Genomic DNA, 24,520 nt, shown 5'->3' with positions numbered 1-24,520 from the left:
ATAAAAGGGGGCTCTGAATAAATAGTGATGACCCTATAAAGTGCAAGGTACTGTGTTGTATTTATTTACAGAAAAAAAGTTGTCAAAAGCAAACATTCTCAAGGAATGGGAAATAGCCCACTATCACTGAGTCAAGATGCAATTAATCAACATGGAGGCATGCAAAACTTAGGATTGAAATATATGCTATAAAATACATTTCCTTTAACAACCTTCAAAACTGTTCTTTTTATTTGTGGACAAATAGAATAGGTTCATAGGCTCATAGATGTTTACTAGGATAATGACCACAAGGGCATTTTTAAGCCTAGCCATGCATCCCAAATCTCTGACAAGTTATACTCTTGATAAGTGTAAGCAGGGCCTTGGGAGATGAACCATTTATGGGAAAGTGGAAAGAGGATCTGTCTACAATGAGGGCTTAAAAGGGTAGCAAGGACTATAATACTTGTGCCATTTCAGTGAAGATTCCAAAGTAGGGTGGCCAAATATATGAGGATGAATGCAGAGGGAAACTGACAGAAGATACAAGCAAGTGCAGTCAAAGTATATTAAGGATGGGGAAAGTTCAAAGGTAGACTGACAATGAGAAGATTTTGTGTAGGTACAGGTTGTGATTCAGGTGATGAGGGTGCGGAAAGAACTGCAAGGGCAAATTCATAGGGACTGATAAGAGAGAATCTGAAACAATGTATGAGTAGGAATAGTAAAAGACCTTTGATTCTTTAAAAAAAATAATGTGCTGGTGTTGACACATAAATGTACACTGTGTTCTGCTTTTATTTAGTATTAAATGGAATCTGGTAAGGTAAATACAACATAAGGAAAGGTAGCAGAGGTGGAATTGTGGTAGTGCGTTAGGGGTCTAAGACAGGTTTGTAAAGAAGAAGTAGGTTAAATGGGGAGAAGAACTCTGCAATGGTAGCACCAGTGTTACTGTTAACTTTGTATCATATGACAAAAGAAAAGGGTAAAGGCTTGGAGGAAGAACAAAGGAAATGGAGATAAAACATGTGGTGGGCAAGCAGGTAATTACAAAGAAGATGAGGGACTCACAAAGTATGTAAAGACATACAAATAGAAGAAAAGGAAAACAATTTAATAAGAAAAGTGTCAGCATAGTGAGGAGATTAGTTAGACAACCAGGGTCATGGATCTGAAGAATAAGAAGGGGGAGTCTAAAGGAAAAGAAGAAAAGTGATAAAACAGAGAACTAGAAAGACTTCTAGTTTAGAAGCTTTTGTATATGGCCATAAACTTAGTCTGTTCTGGATTCCTGAGATATACCAAAGCATGTATTTTTCCACAGAAAATGAGGTCTGATTAGGTATTTGTATCTTTCCCAGCTGAAATACCTAATAAGAAGAAGGCATGCAGAGAAAAATTGTACCATAAGAACAAAGGGAAACATACCCCTTCTTCTAAACAACAATCTACAGCAAAAAGGTAGTTGACGTCTTGATGTCAACAATGACAACAGAAGGCAAAAACAAACTGCAATATCTTAAGAACGATGTGATGAAAATGGTACTAGAGGCCATATTATCTGAAATAAAGAAATGGGTATTAAAATGGAAAGGCTTGTAGGTGAATTTGCAAAAAGACAATAAATCATTGTAATTACCATGACAGAGATAGCACCGTTAGATCAAAAACTGAACTCATCTTTGGTAGAAAACTTTAATAATTTAAGAAAGAGCTAGGCACTAAAACCTATATCTGCTGGCTGGTCTGTTTGATGAATATGAAGGCTTCAACCTCCATGCTGTTTGGTGATGTGCTTTTGATGATCCATCAATGTCACAAAGATGGATCATTTATAAATGGACACATGGAACCCTTAGGTCTAAAACCTTAGTCTAATGCTCCTAGGACATAAAAAAAGAGTTATTTTATGCCACAGAAAAAAAGAAGTCTGACATTATATCTATTATTCACTAGGTCATATAAATATGGGGAGAGTCCTCAAAATTGGTGACATGCACTTATTAAACCTGTCTTTAAGGGAAAGAGGAGTAGGACAAACCCAGAATCACATAGACCCTTACGTCTACTTTCATATTGTGGAAAATAATAAAGAAGGTAATACTGGATAAGTTATTGTCAGAAATGGATAGGTTGGGACTTGAAACCATATATCAACATGCATATGTTGAAAATAGATATATACCACCTGTAATATGATGTTCTATAACAATATAATAACAGCTTTGAATGAAAAAATTGTGCTGTGATGTGATTTATATAGATTTAACTTCAGCATTTTACAGGGGTCATACACAAAACACTGATCAATAAATTAGTACAACTAGGTATTGATGTACTGTTGATAAGATGGATAGCTGCATGGCTTACAAATAGGACATAGCAAGTATCACACACCAACTGGACAGGTGAAATCCTTGGTTACAGTCAAGGTGTCCCACAGGGACCTGTCCTAGGCCCTTACTTGTTTAGATTGTATCTTTCAGACCTTACTTTTTCATCTGTGTTGTTCTACAGTCTATATGCTGATGACCTGAAATTGGGTAAACTGATTACAAGTGTTACAGATAAGGCATGTCTGCAAAATAATTTGACTAAATTGACCATTTGGGCACAAGAGAATAATATGTTGATAAATACAGCAAACACTAAGCATATGAGATTTGGGAGATATAAACTGAAAGGTGAATATTTAATACGGCACACAGTGATTGAAACTGTAGACTCATTTAAGGACCTTGGTATATGGGTAGATTCAGCTATGAGTTTTTCTAATCATATCAACCAATTGGTTAATGATAGTTATAGAACTATAGGTTGTATACAAAGATTTATAAAGTCTGGGAAATCAAACATAATAAAGTCATTGTTTGTTAGTTACGTTAGACCCAAACTTGAGTATGGAATAACAATATGAAAACCCTATAGGAAAACAAGCATGAATAAACTGGAAAGAGTACAGCGGAAATATACCAAGGACATCCATAGATGTGAAAATCTAAATTATTATGAATGACTAAAATATCTGAACTTGTACAGTATCTCTTACAGATATCTAGGAGGAGATCTTATTCAGGTATATAGGGCATTTAGTGACAGTTACCTCTGGGAATGCTTGGGGTTAACAAAACGTACTAGAGAATCATCAGACATTCTATGTAGAAGATTATATAGGAATGAGAGATGCACTAATTGGTTCTCTGACAGAGTAGCTGATGCATGGAACAGACTACCAAATTACATTAAAGCAAGTACTAGTTTAGATATTTTTAAGAACAGCCTGGACATTTATTATGGGAACAAGTGTTTTTGGTATACTGGCAAGCTGAAAGGGCATTAATGCCCGTGCTTGAAACATTTATATGTATGTATGTATGTATGTATGTATGTATGTATGTATGTACACCAGTTATGGATTTCTGGCAAAAATTACAATTTCAAAATATAACTATACATGTGAGCAATGGTTGATTAGTTGCCACTCACATAAAAAGAAAGTTTTCTTTTCAGTTTCCCACATCTGCAAGTTTTAAAAAATCTGGTGAAGTCTATTATGATGAAAATAATGAAAGCTTATTATCTGTGAGTGTCTTTGTTTCATTTAGTAAAAGTTTGTTTTCTTTTTGGCTCATCTGTTTCATTGGGCTAAATGAAGCAAATTAATAGTTATGTCCAGATAGAAAAAGGATTAATTTCCTCCATGATCAGAAAACCTACATTATGACTGTGTAAGTTGTGGAATGACTTAATTAAATATGTATTTCAGCAGCAAATATCAAAACTACAGCACTGGGAATCATACATCTCTGTTATTTTTAGTTTTATTGCAGCATGCTCTCAAGTACCTTTTACTTACATTGTAAATGAACTTTTAATATCACAGCTTTTGGCATGTTGTCATAAATGAGATAATTTTAATGGAAAGAGAAACAGTTATTAGAAATCTCAATTCATTTCAATTTCATTAATTAATTCATTTATTCTGATTATATGCTGAATCTATTTCAGGACTATAAAAGAGGTAGACCCTATTTGGCCACCCAGTGGGCCGAAGGCAAAGAAACATACCCTAGATGGAGAGACATCCAATAACAGGACCCCCCAACACACACATACAGATGTGTGCATGTGCACACAAACCCACAGACATACAGCCACTCACACATGACATGCACACACTGGAGCAACTTTGGAGAATGGCTAATTTAACTACAGCACGTCTTTGGGATATCGAATGGAAATGGATCACCCAGTAAAAAAAAGTGAGACTACATGGACTTCATGCACCCTTCAAACAGAAGGTGTCCCCAGTTAAAATCAGAGTTAGACTGGCTGCTGAGCAACAGTAATTGTGTAAAGTAATCAGGACCAGCCTTTGGTCAACTGGTGCCATAGGCAAAAGGTTCCACAACACCCCCCAGCACCACCCTGTGCCCCCATCTTGGTCTACAACACCATCCAGATTATTGGAAAAGTGCCCCTGCTAAAGCGCCACCCTAGGAAGTCACCTAGTTGGCCTATGCCTAAGGCCAGCTGTGAAAGTAATTAATATAAAGATGCAGTCAGTGTGATCAGATAAACAACACACAAACTCACCATACTCAAAGAGAGAGGGATAGAGAGAGAGAGAGAGAGAGAGAGAGCAAGAGAGAGAGAGAGATAATTCAGTGTTCAGTACTAAGCACTTTCCCATTCAGATACCAAATAAAAATTGTACCCAAGTGAGGTGGTGGCTGACATACCTCTCAATCTCTTAGTATAAGAAATCTGGACAAAGCCAAAAATATGGGGTGACAAAGGTATAAAATAGGGACAAATGTTAAATATTGCTCTTATAAACATAGAAAGTTGCTAGAATAACAGGTTTTGCATTAACATGCATTTTCTGAAGGATATTAAGTCTGAAATTCAAATGTCTGTCAGTATTTAGTGACTTCAATCCTCAGTGATTTGCCAAAAAAAAAACAAATTTTATGAGGAACAGACCACAAATATGAGGTAAAATCTCGCCAGTTGTGTGAGGTTTGGTGGTTGCTTATATGATGAAAGGAAGGCTACACTAGTGATCAGTACTGAGATATAAGGAAAGGATATTTGATCCCCAAGGGATACATTGAGCACAGGTCACTGTAAAAAAATAACTTACTACACTGGAATTAGTGTACCTGTCTGCTCATTTTGATGACATCATAGTATGGACTGAAATACTCTCTGCCACTCTCTTGCTTACTGACAACCTTTTAAACTGAGTCTGTAAAAGTCAAAAGACACAAAATAAAATCTTCTGTTTTGTCTTTTTGAAAATACCAAATGGATTAGTAGTTTATTTATTTCACACAACTGTGACTGAAAATACTTGGCAATATTTGTCTCTCATCCAGCTGAGTAAGAATATTAAACTCATTTCTGAAGTTACTGCAACTCCTTGAAAAGCTTGGTGCATTACAGGCTAAATTAAAGATATGCATACATGTTTTTTTTAGCTAGATCAGTTCATTCTCATCTGATGAATGTCATATGTCTCTGTAATTGCATATATGTAGATGCCTTATATCACCAGCTTCTTCTTGAAAAAAAAAACAAACCGCTTTGAATGTTTCTCTTCAAGATAAAAAATGAAATGACTTCTGTCTTGATAACATTTTGTAGATCATGCTGTAAAATCTCTGATCAGTACTAGCAAAAAATTACGATCCCTCATAAAATCCTCCAAGGCCAGCTTCAAGAGAAATATTGCACAGGACACCAAAGACAATCATAAGGCTTTTTTCAGTTATGTTAGGAACCTGGGATGCAACTCCCAGACTTGTTCTGAGTTGATTCTAAACGACAAAAAATACACTGAACCCACAGACATCGCCAATATCCTGGCAGACAGGTTCAGTGCAAACCCCAAAAGAGCAAGTATCTATCCCGGCAGAGGGCTGCCTCCCAAACATCTCTGATGCGCAGGTGAAGGCTGCCCTCTCCAAAGCAAAAAACACTGCTTCCATGGGACCAGATGGCATCCCAGGTTGCGTCCTACATGAACTCCAAGAGGAACTAATCCCTCAAACAAAACAGCTATACAATCTCAGCCTCACTACAGGATATATGCCCACAGAATGGCGTACAGCAACAGTGGTCCCACTCCACAAAGGTGGAGCCTCTATGGACCCTGGAAGCTATCGCCCCATAAGCCTGACTAGCTTAGTCTGCAAGGCTATGGAGAGGATCATCATGGAGCTCATAAACAAAGACATTGGGGACCTACAGACACTAGATCCTACCCAGTTCGGCTTTGTCAAGGGCAGATCCTGCCTTTTGAACCTGGTTGACTTCTTCGAAACAGTCACCAAAGCCATAGATGAAGGGAAGGTAGTCCACACAGCCTATCTGGACCTTGCAAAGGCATTTGACACAATACCCCACTCGGGCATCATAGATAAACTATCCAGCTTAAATATAAACCCCTATGTCACAAGATGGGTCGCAAACTGGCTCAAAGACAGAACCCACAGAGTGAGAGTTGCTGGAGCCATGTCAGACTCGAAACCGGTCACAGGTGGCATCCCACAGGGTTCTGTCATGGGACCACTCTTGTTCGGTATATACTTTTCCGAGGTACAGGCAAACATGGGAGGACTATGGCTCACCAAGTTTGCAGACGACTGCAAACTGGGTGCCATAATCGACTCTCCAGCTGACACAAACATCCTTCAAAAAGGTCTCACAGAGACAGATAACTGGTGCCAGTGCCATGGTTTAAAGCTAAATGCCAAAAAATGTATAGTCATACCCTTTGGCAAAAACAATGTGCCCACAAATTACCACATAGGCGGAAACCCATTAAGTACAGAGAAAGTTATTAGTAGCCTGGGTACCCAAGTTGATAGCAATCTCTCCTTTGAAAACCACATTGCCAAAGTGGTTAGAAAGACCTTCTACATAGCCCACCTCATCATGAAGGGTTTCACATCTAGATCAAGAGAGGTAATCGTGCCCCTTTATTCATCCCTCATCAGGCCCATCATAGAATACAATGCCCCTTTTGGGATGTACCTTACCCGACACCTGCAGCAATTAGAGAGACCCCAAAAGTATCTCAGCAAGAGGATCAAGGGTCTCAAACAGATGCCATATGCTGCTCGGTTAAAAAAACTCCAGCTCTACTCAGTTGCATACTGCCTACTTCGAGCGATCTATGCCTGACATACAAAGCTATGTCAAATCCAGAATTAATGGACATGCTCCACCTCAGTAAATCTAAATCCCTTAGAGCCACACGCTCGAGGGACTTGAACCTCAGCACAGAAATAAATAGAACTTGCTGGAGGGACAGGTTCATAACCCAGAGGCTCCCTTCGCTCTGGAATAGAATTCCAGTTCATGTGAGGCAGAGCACCTCACTGAATCTCTTCAAGAAGAATCTCGATAGGTGGATGGGGGATCGTATGTTTGTCCCAGGGATTACTCCCGTGTCACTATTAGACAGAGGCACAGTAAACTAAACCTTAAAAAGGGCAGAGTATACTCAAATCAAGCGGTGGCGTAAGCCATACAGAATCGGGCTAGGCTTATAATTGCCCCAGGGCAGATAGCCTAGTATGAACCTATGAACCTAAATGAGTGTCTGAGGACACCTGAATAAGTCTGGTCTCTAGTTATTTTGGAAACATGGTGCATCCTCTAGCCACACAAAGAAATGTTGTTCAGGTACTGTTCCAGGCCTTCCACCATTAAATTGTACATCTAGAGGTGTAGTATCAATGCTGGGAAACAAGTAAGGATTTTTGCAAAGAAGAGATAATAACATGTTTTATGTTTCCATAAATACTGTTCTTATCCTTGGAAAAGTACATTGGAAAGAAAGTGAAGCAATATCGCTCAGTTTGCAGCATATACTTTTAAGCATATCGTACAACTGCAAAATGCTGTAAAGAAATTTCACGAGGAAAATTAGCTTTATCTAATCTGAAATATATGTTTTGCCGCCATTTTATAATAACTAAATATATTTTGATTCAAAAAGCTACTGTAGAGCAGAATTACAAGGTCACATTTTCTTACAATATTATAAATAGGTTGTATCAATTATCTAGCTTGTTCTCTGTGAAGGGGGGACCTCTGGCATTAATAATGGACTGAATACCCTAATGCTAAATTACATGTCAGTAGAAATCAATTAAAATTATTTTGGTGTGAATTACCCACATATAAAATATAAATGATGATGCTTTACATAATCTGAAATAACATTGGTAGAAATTGATTGCATATATAATTAAATGATAATGATTCTGTTTACTTGAGAGCACACTCAAATTGTTATAGATACGTCCTTATAAGGGATCCATCTAGATAATACCGTGATGATAGATAAATAACTCTAAAATATCAATATATGAATGAAGTTCATGTTCAGACAAAAAACAAAAAGGAATAAAAATAAGCTGCATTTGAAAACAAATAAGAATCCTGCAAGAAAAAAAAGAAAACTTAACAAGTCAATTGTTCATAAAACTGGCTCTGAGCAAGCAAACTGGCAGAAACATGGTTAAATATTAAACTAAACAATGTCCCTTTTAGAACCAGTGACGGTGCTTTCCCCCTCCCCTCAGCTTGGCAGATGCTGTAGAAATTTCCTGAAGCTTCTCACTGTGTGTGCCTCAAACGCATGACCACTAGCTGGCAGATTTCATTACCTGCCCTTCCCCCACTAGTATTTACCAGACATTTGCTCACATACTCCTGTGAGGCTGGCTGCACACTGAACAGAATACTAAGAACAATTACACATTTGTCCACAGTTCATTCTAGAAGCCACAAAATACTTTCAATTAGATAAACGAGGAAACCAGAGTAAGTTGTTTTTTTTTCCTACTCGTCTTCTCTTTTTCTGTCTCTCTCTCACTCTCTCTCTCTCTCTCTCTCTCTCTCACACACACACACACACACACACACACACACACACTGTATCACCCTGGTGATTGTGTAAACCTATGAGTGTGAAGGGAAGAAACAAAAGAACATGACAGAGTAACATTTAAATCCCACCCCAAGCAAAGTGTTTGCTTTTAAAATGCACAGAGAAAAGAGCAATGCAAAACTCAAGACTCCATGATAAGGCCATAGTTCCAGTTTATTGAGTATTAAAGACGCGCCAAGCTTAGCATTCCATGCTCTGTCATCAAAAGGCAGTACTTGGTGATTGTTCTGAAGAATTAAGGCAAACAAACTCTAATTATAAGAATTCTGTAGTGTTTCTTATAACTCAAAAACGATTTAAATTCCTTTAGAATATAATTGTAAGAAAAGGGATACTAAATCTAATGAAATGCATTAAAGATCCACATTATTGTTATAGAATGAAGTGTTTGTTAAAGAATTCAGAATGTGTAATGTAGTTTAATATTTATACTGGTAAATTCATGGCAGTGACTCCCATTTTGTTGAAGGGTCACTTGTAAAAATCTGCTTCTTTTCCCTGGGATAGTTTGTCCGCAGAAGTGATTATATTTGGCAAGAGTTTTCAATAGTAAAGGCATACATGGGAATTATTTATTTTCTTTTCTTTTATTTTATTTTATTTTATTTATAGTGTGAATACTGGGTAAGTCTGCTGGTCTATTGTTCCCCTTTCAGTCATAACCCCAGCTACAATTCTACAGTAAGATCAGTTTACAGTCAGTAATTTGGTGTAGAACATAAATGATGTACAAAATAAACCTTTGCACTAATACAAAATAAACATGAACATTTACAGTAATACAGTTTGACATACAATGTAAAGGAAGTTAATTCCGTGTATAAATTATAAGGGATGGAGACGCTTTAACATGTTCAGAATGTACAGTCCTTGCAGCTAGGAGTTACAGTGTTAGCCAGACTCATTTCATACATAATTTACTGAACTGCATTTGCATTGCTGATAATGTAATGTCCCTTAAAATGAATGCCAAAGAATAAAGGCTCTTAAAAGATGTTACCCTTTTAAATACTTGGCACCATATATCTTAATACTGATGAAAGAAGATAGGGTCCAGGAAGTATTTTCATATCAAACTCCAAACAGATAAATAAAAATAGTTACCAGTTCTCTAGGATAAAAAAACACTCAAATGCACTATTGAATGACTAAGTGCTTTTGTATTTTTGTGCTATGTATTGGTGGGTCCCATTTATGTGATTTCAGGAAATTATTGGTAAAACAATAATAATAATTAGAAAATAATAAATGCAATTCAGGATTTGTATGTGAGTAATGCCAATGAAATAAATGTAGGTAATAACTGTATGTAACTGACAAATACATAACTGCAATATGGAGCTGCAAGGCAACTTTGAAAAGAGAAGTGCTTTCATTTTTCTAGACATACTGAGACTTCTTCAGAACAAAATGCAATTTGAATGTCCAATCTTAAATAACAAAGATCAACATGTAGCCATTCAAACTTCACCTCTCAAAATTCACCAGTCACATTTCAGTTCAATAAAATGTGTTTAAAACAGCTACGTAAGACAAGCACACAAAATAATTGCCTTGGATGAAAATAAACATGCACATAATTTTACAAATCACACCACACAATTGTTTGGATGAAATGGCCACACCATACCTCTCAACTATCCAGATTTTTACAGCATGTCCAGACCTTTGCCTCATACTTTTGGCCTCCTCCTCATAAAATGTTTTTTTTTTGCCAAATTACTTTGATGATCTGAGGATTGAAGTCACTAAATAATGGCATAGATTTGAGTTTTAGACTTCATATCCTTCAGAAAAATGTGTGATAACACAAACCCTGTTATTCTAGCAACTGTTTAACTTTATACCAGCAATTTTTTAAATCTGTCCCTATTTTTAGGCCTTTGATCCCCTCATGTCAGGCTTTGTCCAGATTTCTTGCACTAAAAAGTTGAGAGGTATGGGCCAAAGCCATGTATTTATTATGCCAATCAAAATAAGTATCAAATCCTTACCAGAGCATAGACCAATGCCAATGAAATCAATGCCAACCAAGAATATTCAAATGTGTGCACAGGGCAGAACTTGGAAGAAAGTCATATCCAATCAACAAGGCCATAACACACCACTGTAGTCCCTGTAAATGCTCTGTCAATACCAATGGCTGAAGTGATCTACAACCAAACACCGACAGTCCCATGACAGTGTTCAGCCAGATACCAGTAGCTGAAGGGGATCTGCCACTTGCAGGACCCCAGGCTGTGGCCTCCAGCCTGATCACTACACCATAGGGGCATATATGTCATATCATCGAATGGCCATGTGATGTCCCTCCTCTGGGCCAATAATCAGGGAGCCTCAGTCCTCACGACTGATACTGGTGGGTAATGTTCATAGTGAGAAAAATAGACATACACAGTATTTTCAGATGCAGCCCTCTGCACCAAATACAATTTCCTTTAAGAGCACACAAGGAATGCACACTCCAGTCCTGGGGCTGGGCTTTCTCTCCAGGCCCCAAATAAGACTCCCCACTGACCTCTATAGAGCTGAGTTATTAGCTGGCTGTTCCAAGCCAAGTCCTCCACCACCCTCTCTATGAAATCAGTGCTCTCAGTGTCCCTGTTCAAAGTAGCTGCCACACACACTTTTTTTGAGATTTGATTTTCACACACACACACACACACACACACACACACACACACACACACACACACACACACACACACACACACACACACACACCTGGGAAAGGCTGGCCCAGCTTACCCGTTCTGCCACCTCTTCCCAAGGTAGATCTGCTTCCACCAAAACACCCAAAGCCAGCTTTAAGGCTCTTACCAGAGTACCCAATTACACTTATTAATTAAAATTAATACTTATACAAGTGGTAGTGTTTAACCAAGCAGCAAGACTTTCAGGAACATGTAGCCACAGTGCCACTAAATAAATGTAAGTAGTCCCAAAGATTAAATATTTTCTAAAACACCTGCCACAATGAAATGTTTAGATATATTTAATCATAAATAATAAAAAAGTGAAAACACTGAATATCTATTTACATAAACACCAGAGTTTCAATCACAGGAAATATAAATAAAACACAGATAGAAAGACTCAGACAGATACAGAAAAATACATTTATCTAATCTCACTATATTTTTCTAACTGACTGAAGAATTACGATTCACTAGTTACTTACTAAAGCAAGGCAAGATGAATGTGGATGAGTGTCTTGTCAGGTCCAAAAACAAAGTGCACTTATCACATCTCCCACTAGTGCTCAAATACAATTTCAATGTTAGCTACAGAATGACATCACATCTGGTCACCTGATTCTGTGGATCCCACACTACCCCTCACTAGAAACTGAACCAGGATCTGGCACTAATGTGTCACAATACACACAAAGAACTTCAGCTAAGGTTTATTACAGCACCTGGAAACTGTAAAACAATTCCAACACATCCATCCTTCCTGCAGAGACTAACAAGCTATTCTCTGGCTGCATTCAGACCTGTGAGATAAAATCTTTTTGGCCTAAACCATATCCTTTAATTTCAGGCTATTTTTCTTAAGGTTACCTGGGCTGAGCTTAACCCCTTCTTTTCCAGTATCCTCTGTTAAAATATATATAGTTCATCAGTTGCAACAATACAGTCTGCCATACATGCATAGTTCTTTTCTGTGCAGCAGGACCCACTTTGATACATGTTTAACACAAGCAGCTTTACAAATACATTTTTAACACAAGTATCTGTACATATCATTTTGATATTCAAGTGACATATAATTCTTTACAAAACTCCAGCTAACTATGCTGGCATATGTTACCCATGCACTGCCCTACTCTGTCTGGCACAGCTGGCACTACCATGCCTCACATTGCCAAACATATCTTGTCAATAATGCAGGCTGTCAATCTTTTCTGACTGAAATTGTGTTATGGTAGGGATCAGGAAATTTGCCCTATTCCCCACTGTAGTGCGATCTCAGAGTTGGTATATATAATTTGTAGGGTGTAGGGGGTGCAGTCCCCCCATGGAGGGGGTTGATGGCCTGCATTGTCAAAGAGATGACATTCAGTAACATGGCTGGTTGAAAATATGACATAGATCCACCATAGGGTGGCCTGCCCAGAGAAGAGCCAAGTTGTCAAAGCCTGCACCCCTCCCCAGGCCCAGCAGACTCCTTTGCAATTTTAGTTTTCCAAGTCTGCCCTTCTGCTACAGGAAGATCGCATGAAAATAGATCTTGCCTGGCTACTTGTTTTTTTTAAACCCTTCCTCTATCTACTCATCTACATTATGTAATAGCTTAAGAAGACATGGATTAGTAAAACTTGTACTATGTTGGAGCTTTTCTCCTTGGGCCTCCACTGAAAACGGACACTATTGTCCAGTCAGACTATCCCAGTAAACAAATGTTAAATAAATAAAAAAATAAAAATTTACACACACACACCCCCATCTCTTCCTGATCATAACCAACTTCTTGCCTTCCTTCCCCCTCTCCCGCATATTATTTTCACCTTGGCAATATAGCTGTGCCTATGATTCCTTGACACTCTGCCAGAACCTAAACAAACAAATAAATGCAGTAAAAATGAGTGTGAAGGAATGTATGAGATAAAGTTTATAGAAAAGAAATATTCCCACATAGGTGGTTTTAGCTTCAACTCACTTTTTATGTTGACTCATTTACACCATCTGTTCACAGAAAAGCTATGTTAATTTTGTGTTGTGACTATTAACAGTCTAAATGTCTAAAAAGGCCAACTTTGACAGTCTGGCTAGATGACTCAAAAACATTTGATTTATTTTGCTACATGTGGTAACTGGAATTATGTTGAAAAGGTCTTTTTATGTAATTAATTCAACTAAAAAAATATTTTCTTTCTTATAGGAAAACCTCAACGCCCCAAAAATGCATGGTTTCCTCAGCTATAGAAAAAGTGAATGCAAAATTACAAAAAAATAAACAAAAACTACCTACAAAAATGGAATAATTTAAGAAACCAAAACAATGCTGATAGTTAAAGTAGTTTATTAAGCCAACTACTTTAAGTGCTTTCAATCTTACAAAGAAGAATTTTATCAGGTGTCTAATGAAGTTCTTCTTTGCAATAGCAAAAACACTCATGGTTTGTACATTTTAATAAATGAAATCTATCCCCAAGATTTAATAAAATCCATGTAGGCACAGTGTAGAGCCTACACAGAATGTATCTGTATACACAACCATGGTTGCCCCTTGGCAGCACCCCAGGCATATTAATGATGGTGCGCTGCGGAGGGAGAGCCGAGGAACATAGATATTGAATCAGTGTGGGTATAGGTATAGTGGCTACCTATGGCTGCAGATGAGTGTGAGGCTCATTGTAATGCTCCTTGCTACTGCTGTAATGTTGTGAAGTGTGTCAGCTGTATAATATGTCAATTTTATGATTTTTTTTTTGTAATTAGTGTAATTTTTTTTTACTGCGTGTTTGCACAGCACAGAGTGCAGCAGTCCCAAGGCATGCTCACATATAGACAGCTGACACCAGACAGACATCTAAAAATAGAAACTGGATGTAATTAATTGTCATAATTGCATTTTTATGCTTTTTTTAATGTAAGTTTGTGTGGCAAGCAGTGCAGCAGAGCCAAGTGGAGCTCGCACATACATGGTCGACATCTGCCAGATATCTAAAAATAGAAACTGGATGTAATTACTTATTTATTTATAGATGTGTTTTAGCATGTTTGCATGATGTGGCATGGTGCTCAGCAATGCTAAGAGTTAGCCTAGTAGTATATGTGAAGGTACACTAGCTTTTATAACATCCAGCTAGCTACATGGATAGAGTTATGATCTTATGTGTAGTAGGTCTTGGGTTCAAGTCCATAGAACATGCTGGAGGGATAGATTCCTGTCACAGAAACTCCCCATGCTGTGGACCAAAATTTCAAACTATATTAGGCAGAGCCCGTCACTAACACTCTTCAAGAGAAACCTTGACGAGTAGATGGGTAACAGAAAATACATCCCTGGGATCACTTCATTGGCTCTGCTTGACAGAGGATCAGTTAATCAATGGGGTGGCGAAAGCCAACACACTTTGGCTATGCTTATAAATGCCCTCAGGCAGATAGCCTAGTACCTACCTATGAATCTATGAACCTATAACAGGTAGAATATGAATACAATAATTTATTTTAATTTTATGAAATTATTGTGAAGTTTGGCACTGCTATGCTCTACTAAGCACTGCTCATTTATGCTAAGCAGTGCATAAACATGTTAACGGCTAACAATGTTTCCGTTGTGGTAAGCTTGGCTAAAACCACATTTCTGTGAGTTTTTGCACTACTTAGCTTTACTTAGCTGGTTTGTGCACTGCTAAGTGATGCTGCACTTTCTTGAATGTTGCTGAATGACATGTAAGGGCAGTAAAACAGCTTACATTAAGCCCAATAGGCAGGAATTCTCTAACAGTCAATGGAGTTCAATCAACTGTTGGTATGGCTAGTGGTGTTGGTGAAGGTGTGCACCTTTGGAATCAGAGGTGGGGCATTCAAGAGTCCAGGGTCATGGCCGGGCTCCTTGTTAGCCTCAGAGTGTAAGACAGAGGCCTGGGACCATTTGGCCAGGGAACTCACCAGTGTTACTGATATCCCCTGCAGAGGTGAGCAGTGTTGTCACCATTTTGATGACCAGAAAAGGAGAAATAGGGGGAACCCTGGACACCTGTGCAATAAGCAAGAAAGAGTAAAGCATTTAATGCAATAAAGCATACACAAGAAAAACAGTAGTGTAATAAATGGGCATGTAGAACTGTAGTGCAATAAATGGGTAATTAGAGCTGTAGAGTTGTAGTACAATAAATGAGCAATAAGAACTGCAATTCAATAAAGCAATAACAATACCAATAACAGTAAGCAAAATGTTGTTCAGAAGGTTTATGTTGTCAAAACCATTGCAATAGAGCTGTATGCATTGATTGTCTATGCTAAGGTAACTGCAGTCAAGTGTAACATTGTAATAGCTGTAGCCAGCAAATCTAATGACTTGCAAACTGTATTGCTTAACTCATAGTACTGTCCAAGGCTGTCTCCATGCCAATATTGTTCACATAATGCCCACTCTTCCTCAGACATTGGTTAATAAAGGTATATGGGTGAGGTAGCCCAGTCCATGGGTAGATCTTGTGTGTGAACCTCACAGATATTTCAAACCAATAAAATTAAAATGTGTTCACTAGCATTGTTGATTCTAAACTACAGCTTTTTTCAAATATACAGTATGGTTGTATTCCAGGCATGTGTGTTCTACTGTCACTGCAGTCTAGTATAACACTGTAATAGTACTAGAATGCCAGGGGAGTGTCCTGTAACTTGTATTGCTCATTTCATAGTATGGCTCCAGGTGATCCCAGGGAAGTACCAGTCTCTCAATACTCATCAGTGACTCAGTAGCTCAGTCTGTTAAATGCTTTGTATACAGTACATTTTGCCACACACAGTCTTGGGTTTGAATCCAGTGGTATGCAGCACTAAATGTTCAGTATCAGTATGTATTCAGTCACGTAATACTCACATTATCTCTCTCACCAGGAACACAACAAATATATGGGTGAGGTAGCCTATATCATGAGCAGGTATTGCGTTTAGATTTCACAGAATGTTAACATCAATACCAAGAATGTGTTCATCAGCATTGTTGATTCATAAATAAAACTGTGTCATCTCAGTATGGTTATATCCCTTGCATGTCTGTGCTAAGTTGCTGCAGTCAATTATTACATTATTTGCAGATGTCCCCTGCAGTCACAGCTACTGGGTTCTACTCCCTTGTCTGCCAAGTAAGGCATGACAGCTGACTAGTTTATTTACTGTACACAAACATGCATCTCAAGTGTCATGATTTCTTGTGATGTAATTAAAACTGCCTGATCTATCTGTCACATGATTAGCAGATAAAGTATTACTTGGAAGGCAATGTATTACCAAATCCGTGTACAGAACACCTGGGTAGTTATATAAGTCCACATTATGTGAAAGTGTTCTGTGTAGTGATGTACCTGCATTTGGCATTGCTTGGCCCATACTGACCTATGCTAACAGCTTGAGAGTTATGTACATACTACATCAGTTATAGGAGAATTGTAGTCACTGTACACAAACCTATCACTACACACCTGAGGAGTATATGTTTCAGTGTTTTCAGGGATACACTCTCCAATGTCAGTAAAGTAATGTTTCTCTCTGTCTCCCCACCCTTTATATTTATAGGATCATAGGATCATAGGAAGTCACTATTGGCCCCGAGGCCCTTATAAGCCTAACTAAGAGTTTAGCACATGTTTAGACAAGTCAGCACCCAAAGAGCCCCTGTCCAGCAGGGACACAGGTGGAATCACAGGGTGTATATTTTCTGTTTCCCATCCAGTTATCAAGGTTGTGCTTAAAACGAGATTATAGTTATGTTGTATTATGAAGCAATATTAACATATTTGTTAAACTGTTTTATTGGTCATATGATTTACTTTGTACTGGCATGCTGTTATCATACTGACTGTTATGTTGCTTAATGTTGTGTTGCACATAATATACATTAATATGTATCTGGATGAATAAATATGATATTTGAGTCTGTTAGTAGTAGCAGTGGTTTGGTTATTACTAACCATAACGTATTGCTATACCTCATTTACCACAGCACATCAAAGTAGGCTCCAATTCCAGCTGGTCGCCCTACCTTGCCTCAACTGGCCTTTGCACTGGGTCCCGGTATGGCTAAGACCCAGACTGATAGTGCCCCCTCTGCTGCCCCTGCACTACCTGTGGCATTGGGTAGTACCACCTCAGGAGATGGGGCCCATTCTCCCTCTGAGAGGGGTAGTGAAGGGGGTGTTGTCACCCATGCGGAGCTGACAATCTTGTTGTGCAGGGTAGTCAACCGTGGCTATGACCAACACTTGTGCTGAATTGAGGGCATGCTGGCCACCATGGTGAGGCAGATTCGCCCTGGTGCCCAACATCTAGCACAGCCACCCTCATGGCAGTGATGGAGCAGTATCAACAATTCCATGGGTGGAGACATGAGTCACACTGCTGCTGTCTGGAGGCACATGGGACTCAGATTCCATAACACCCTCCCTATCCAAGGTATTCACTCCCCTCATGTGTCACACACCACCCCTGTCTGCTGTACTGTCTGTTTACAAATGAATCCTGACCTACCCAACTTACCTCCCCCACACGTACCTATGTCCCTTCCCCAACATTCCAATCTCACATTTAAAAAAAAAATGGGCACATGTCCCACAAAAAAAAAAATATCATCCCATACATAGCTCTTCATTTTGCACATGTCCACTGGACACACGCAATTCAGTCCAATTGGTTTGACAATGCAGTTATGTTGTCCTCACCCCTCTCTCTGGGGTTTGAAAATCCAAATTCATCTATAAATCTGTGAAAGTGCACAATTGTTGCTGTACAAGAAATTGATAGCTATGGTTCTTTCCTACACCCTTTCTGCACATCCTTCCCTGGCTCTCAATATGTTTTTCCCCCTGCTTGCCCCCATTTCACCACTTTCCTATCTCCCCTTTTTTCTTTTCTTTAAATTGTTTTAGTGTGATGCTGCATGGCATGCTAGGTTCGCTAAGTTCAGCTAACTATAGCTATAATGACTATATGTGTTTCTAATAGTGAAAGACATGTACAAAATAAACACTTCTGCAATGTTTCAATCCTGAGCCCATCACATGCAGCAGGCTACATTAACCAACCACGTCAGACAACTCTTAATTAAAACAGGTGATTTAAACAAAACATAATAATTGCCAGTTACAGTCATTAGGCGTGTTTTAGTGGAGCTGCATGCTGCGCCACAACTGTGCAAACTGGAATAAAAAGTAATGGAAAAAATGGGAGTGTACCTTAGACTCTGTGGCAATAGTACACCACTAGACAGACAGTAACTGAGGCCTGTGATAGCAGGTAAATGTGCCCTTTTATCAGCAACATGTAGAAAGTCACCTGTTAAGGCATTCATGGCAAAATAAATAATCAACTGGGACTCTGGTGCAGATGTATATCCATATAAAACCATGCACATACTGATGGGTGTAGAAAATGTATGTCACAGCCTGTATGTGTGCACATATATTTTGCAAATACACCTGTTGTAGCAGTCACTCAGTTAGTCAGTCTGCTAAATGCCTTGCATGAAGTACATTTAACCACATGTAGTCCTGGGTTCAAATCCAGTGTTGTGTTGCATTTCAATTACACTATTGTGAAGACAGCAATTAATAAATGACTCATGCACTCTTTATTAACACAAAGTATTGCAAATTAAATAACTGCTTTTCAGTGCTGGATTTCACAGGCCTGTAGGTAGGGACACACATCACAAATCCATATAGCATTACTATATGTCGCCTAGTACTCTGTTATTGACACAGTTGCCTAACATACGCACCTTAAACACATGCCTTAATTGGAGTGTAAAGGGTACCCTCACCCTGGCACTGCCTCTACAACAAGGCTGACACAACTGACACGGATACACCTACAGCTTGTTGTCCTCCAAAGTGTTCACACTCTCTGCCTATGTCTACTATGTGCAGCAGCAGCTGCAGCATGTGGTACACACAGCTCTATGTAAAGGTTTCTGCTACAGGCATACCCTCTACAACAATGTAGTCTCCTCATCCCAGTACTGCCCATCTCAACAGCTAGGAAAGGGGTCCTGTTCTACATGAAGGCCTTACATAGTGCACAGTGGTTGCATGTCATTTGCTAATGATAGTGCAACTCAGCTATTTTGGTTGCAATTAGCATATCAGAGTCACAGACTGATTTACAGGCAATTACCTGTTAATTAGAAGCATGTTAAAATGCAAGCAGCTGGCTATGGGCAAACATTCTGTATGAGACTTTCCTCACACAGAGCACACCTTTGGGAAACATTACTAGTAGCACATTTCAACAGAGGAGTACTGAACTCCACCAGGCATGTAACTGTTTTTTATGTGTAGTAGGATGCAGATGGGCAGATAGCGGTATGAGGAACAGGGATTACAGCAGGGACCTGTGGTAATGACATGTCATTGATATTCTGATGTCTTACACATACAGGAGACATACAATATATCATGGTTGCATTGTCTTTTGTCATTGTAGCACACTGGTGTTGTTGGACTGTCCCAATATAGTGGTTGTAATAGCACACTACTATTTGTCTGGCACTGCTCATATGACATATTATTTGGTGGCTGGACTTAGGGGACACACCACAGTGGAACGGAGTGTTGGGTGTATGATCATACAGCAGAATCACTCATGACACACAGGAAACTATCTTAGTAATGATACTATCCCAGTTATATCCACACATGCAGCATGTTGTCACACTGTGGGGTATGACATGTTTGAGCAAGCAGTGGATAGTGCTGGCCATTTTGTTCATGCTGTATCTGTACATCTGTACTGGAACAGTTAGCTAGGTTTCCTATGGTGGGTAATCACAGGAGTGTAGTTGAATGAGCAGAAATACTTTTGCAGTTATAGTTCAGAGTGAATAAGCCTCCTGGTGTACATGAGGCAAATAATCTGACATGCCTTGTACATACAGAAAGGTCGATGGTACATACCTTAGGCATTGAACATTGTAGTTGTATATATTTGTTAAGATAGGTGTACTGAGTTTTATGTTTTGTTTTATTAAGCATAGTGCCATACATATCTGAAAGGTACATTGTACTGGTCAAGTGTCATGTGATTTACCTGACATGCTTGTTATAAAGGCCTTGAGTCGAATGTGTATTTTATTGTGAGGAAGTCTGTTGTGCATGAAAGCAGAGCTGAGAGGATGTGAGACTGGTAATGCAGTTGTGGATCATTATTATGTCTCTTGGTGGATTTTCCATACATAATAGTGCAGGTAGTAATGTACTGATTTTGTCTTGGTTTCCCACAAGTGATTGAGGGGTTGGGGTCTCTCCCCCACACAACCTGATGTCAGTGTTTCTACAGACTCTGATGTGATGGTGGCCACAGTGAGGCACAGGTGGGGCTGTTGGGGACTGAATCTGTCCCAGAGGTTGACATGCCCCCTTCTGTCACCATGGTCACTGCACACAGTCAGTATGCGCACACAAACCCAGCCCCCACAGACCTCAAATATGGTCTGAGGGTGGAGACACTGAACAGGCCAGTGTGGAAACTATGGTTCAGTGAGTGTAGACACTGGCCATAGCCAGAGAGCGAGCGAGGTCCCACACATGTGGATTGACATGGTAATCATAGGAGGACTGCTGCACATCCACACCTGTTGCAGATGTCATATCATGGGTCACTCGATGCATGTTTTGGGCCATCATGGAGGCACAAGCACATTCTGAATAGAACACCAGATGTATGCTTAGGGTTATGGATGCAGCACAATCAACATCTGTGACTGCCTCCACTGCATTGGAGACATCCTGAATCAGTTCACTGATGCAGTGGACAGATGGTGGGCTGAGACAGTGTCTGTCTTGGACCACACATTGTCTGCGCTGGAACATGTGGTTGGAGTTAGGCATCGGTCCTGTGGATGTAGGTCACCAACACCATCTGCTGAGTATCCACGTGGCCATGCACAGTTATACTCCTGTAATTGCAGTACATCCAGTGGTACAGAGGGGAGCGTGCTGTACACATCACAACATTGCAGGTCATGGGCAAGTGGTCCTGAGTGGTCCTGTGGGGGACATGGTCCCAGCAGACGGTAGTCACCATCTGGTACTAGCACCTAGTCTGACCTTGGGCATGGTGGTGACAGTGCAACTTCTGGCAGAGCAAATTCCCGTATTCAAGGCCAGAGATGGTGAACTGTCAATTCTATCATGTACACACACACACACACACATACACACACACGCACACACACACACACACACACACACACACACACACACACACACACACACACACACACTGACACACCACTGTCATATGCAGGTCACCTACAGACACACATGGCACCTCTGCATGGTCCATCTAACCTACTCCCCTTTCTGACTCACACACATGCTGTCAACTGTTTGGGCCAGCCTAGACCTCCAGCACCCAGCACATCACCCTTTGCAAGTGAGGGTACTGGTGCCACATCCCTGTCATCCTTCCCATCGATGCAGGGGAATGAAGCTATGTGTCTGATGCACAGGATGACTATATTACTTGACATGTACTTGTGTAATGCAGTATTGTTTTGCCATGCCACTTGCAGTGGTCACCAGCATACACTGTATGCTGGCATGTGTTATGAGTACGCAACATACTTTTGTGGAACTTATGTTGTATGATGTTGTACTGGCGGTATTGTTACACAATAACAGGTATGTCATGGACCTGTGTATGTTTCTGTTGCAGGAGTCTGTGGGGATAACCTATGGACACACAGCGGCAGTGAAGCAGCACAGCATGGCATGGCAGCACAGTAGAAATATGACTTCAGCAAAGGACAGCAGTATATGTGCATGGCTGCATAAGTTCACATCTGTATGACAGTTTTCCAAGGACAGTGGCAGTGGTCAGCGTACTCATGTATTCATAATTTGTGATGGGGTCTGCTGCAGGGAAAGGTGTGACCTTGCTTGAGTGCATATGCTGCCTATCTGTTGGGAGCATGGTGGATGACTCACTGTAAGGACATTAACCTACTATGTGACATTAGTACTACATGCTTGTGGGAGACATTTGTCTAGCAGACATAAACACATTCATGAAACAGACCCTGCCTAATGGTGCACAGAGCACCTCAGTGCACCGCAGCACATGCTATCTGTTTGATTGGCTGGGCGATCATCATCCCAACACACATCATCTGCCTGAGTCCCTCTTGCATTGGGCAATATGTGCTGGTCCTGTACTGAGGGGTATACAGATGTCTCTGATTGTGAGGGCTGTATGGCCATTATGCTCGTTAAGTTCACATGCCCTATGGCTCCATAACATAGTGTATACTGCTGTAACAGCCTCACACACAAACCTGGCCACATTCAGGCTAGCACTACTTCTACTCACTGCATACAGGACATGCCAAGGCACACACTTTTTTCCTCAATCCACTATCCACAAAACACCTGTGGTCCATCGCGTTTTGTGGATAACATTTTTTTTGTTATGGGGGGGGGGTAGTCGTGAATTTACAAAAATTTGTTGAATACTTGGAATCTACGACCACTTTCCTTAGATTCACCATGCAATATTCCAGTAGCGCTTTGGACTTTTTGAATGTAAAATTACTGAGGGATGAGAATAGAGTTTTGGACACAACCTTATTCAGAAAAAATTGTTGGAAGAATAGCATGCTGTCTTATTTCAGCATGTATCCAAGGTATATGTGCAATGGTATAATAAGAGGGCAGGTTGATAGAATTTCACGCATATGTATGCAGGATACACATTTTGAACAAGAAATAGACAAGTTAGAGAGTAACCTCTGTCAAAGGGGATACAAGAAAAATAGATCTAAAGATGCTATTTCTAAGAGTAAACAATACATAAGTAATAGGTCTAGGCCTTTGTTCTCCCATAGACAACAGGATGGAACACCTGTTCAGTCTAGAGCCTCACAGATGGATAATGTGAGGCTAATGTTGACATATAGTAATAACATAGGGGGAATATGTGATATAATAAAACAGAATTGGAATGTTTTGTTGACAGATGAAAAATAGCCAAGGTAGTGGGAGAAAAAACATTTTTTGGCTTTAGAAGAAATAAAAATCTGAAGGATTTATTATGTCATGAAGGGAAGATAGAAAAAAGTAGGAACAATTTTACACAACATGCAGGTACACGAACGTGTAGAAATTGCAAAGCATGTGAGTACATTGTGGAGGCAGAATCCTATGTACACCCTGTATCAGGAAAACAATATTGTTTTGATTTATATGCAGATTGTAGAACAAAGAATGTTGTTTACCTGACTGTCAGGACTGCAGCTCATTCTATGTAGGAAAAACTAAAAACAGAATTTTGAACCATTTGTCCTCTGTAAGATTAAAACATGAATATAATGCAATTTTCTAGCACATTTCTAAATTTGAAAATCATAAGTTTAACTTTATGGTTACACAATCTGTAGATAAAATCAAAAGGGGAGATGACTTGATCAATGACTCAGAGGTGAATGAAATTAAATGGATCATTGAGCTAGCAGCATACAAAACCCCAGGTTTAAATGGGATTATGCCTTTAAGACCTGCACTAAAGAAAAGGAGGGTGTGGTACTGAATGTTAAATGAAGAGCTTTATAAAAACTGCAGTTTCATTTGAGTTTTATATCTGAAGATGGGATTGGTCCCGAAAGCGCTCAATCCTGTGTTTTTAATTGTGTTTTAAATAAAAATTGTGTAGCTGTTCAGCATGGTGGCCAGTACCTGCTTTGTTCTTCTTTCATATGTATGCCACATGGATATACACACACACACCATTTTGGGTGGAGTGAGATTAGAACTCCTACCTATCAAGGCCTATATATTATAGATCATAATACTTATTGCATGTGCCACAGCTTATGCCTGACACTATACTGTCTGCT

Source organism: Protopterus annectens, chromosome 7.part1, assembly GCF_019279795.1.
Source record: "Protopterus annectens isolate FY-2018-M chromosome 7.part1, PAN1.0, whole genome shotgun sequence".
NCBI classification, from domain to species: domain Eukaryota; kingdom Metazoa; phylum Chordata; order Ceratodontiformes; family Protopteridae; genus Protopterus; species Protopterus annectens.
This window is presented reverse-complemented; position numbering follows the sequence as displayed.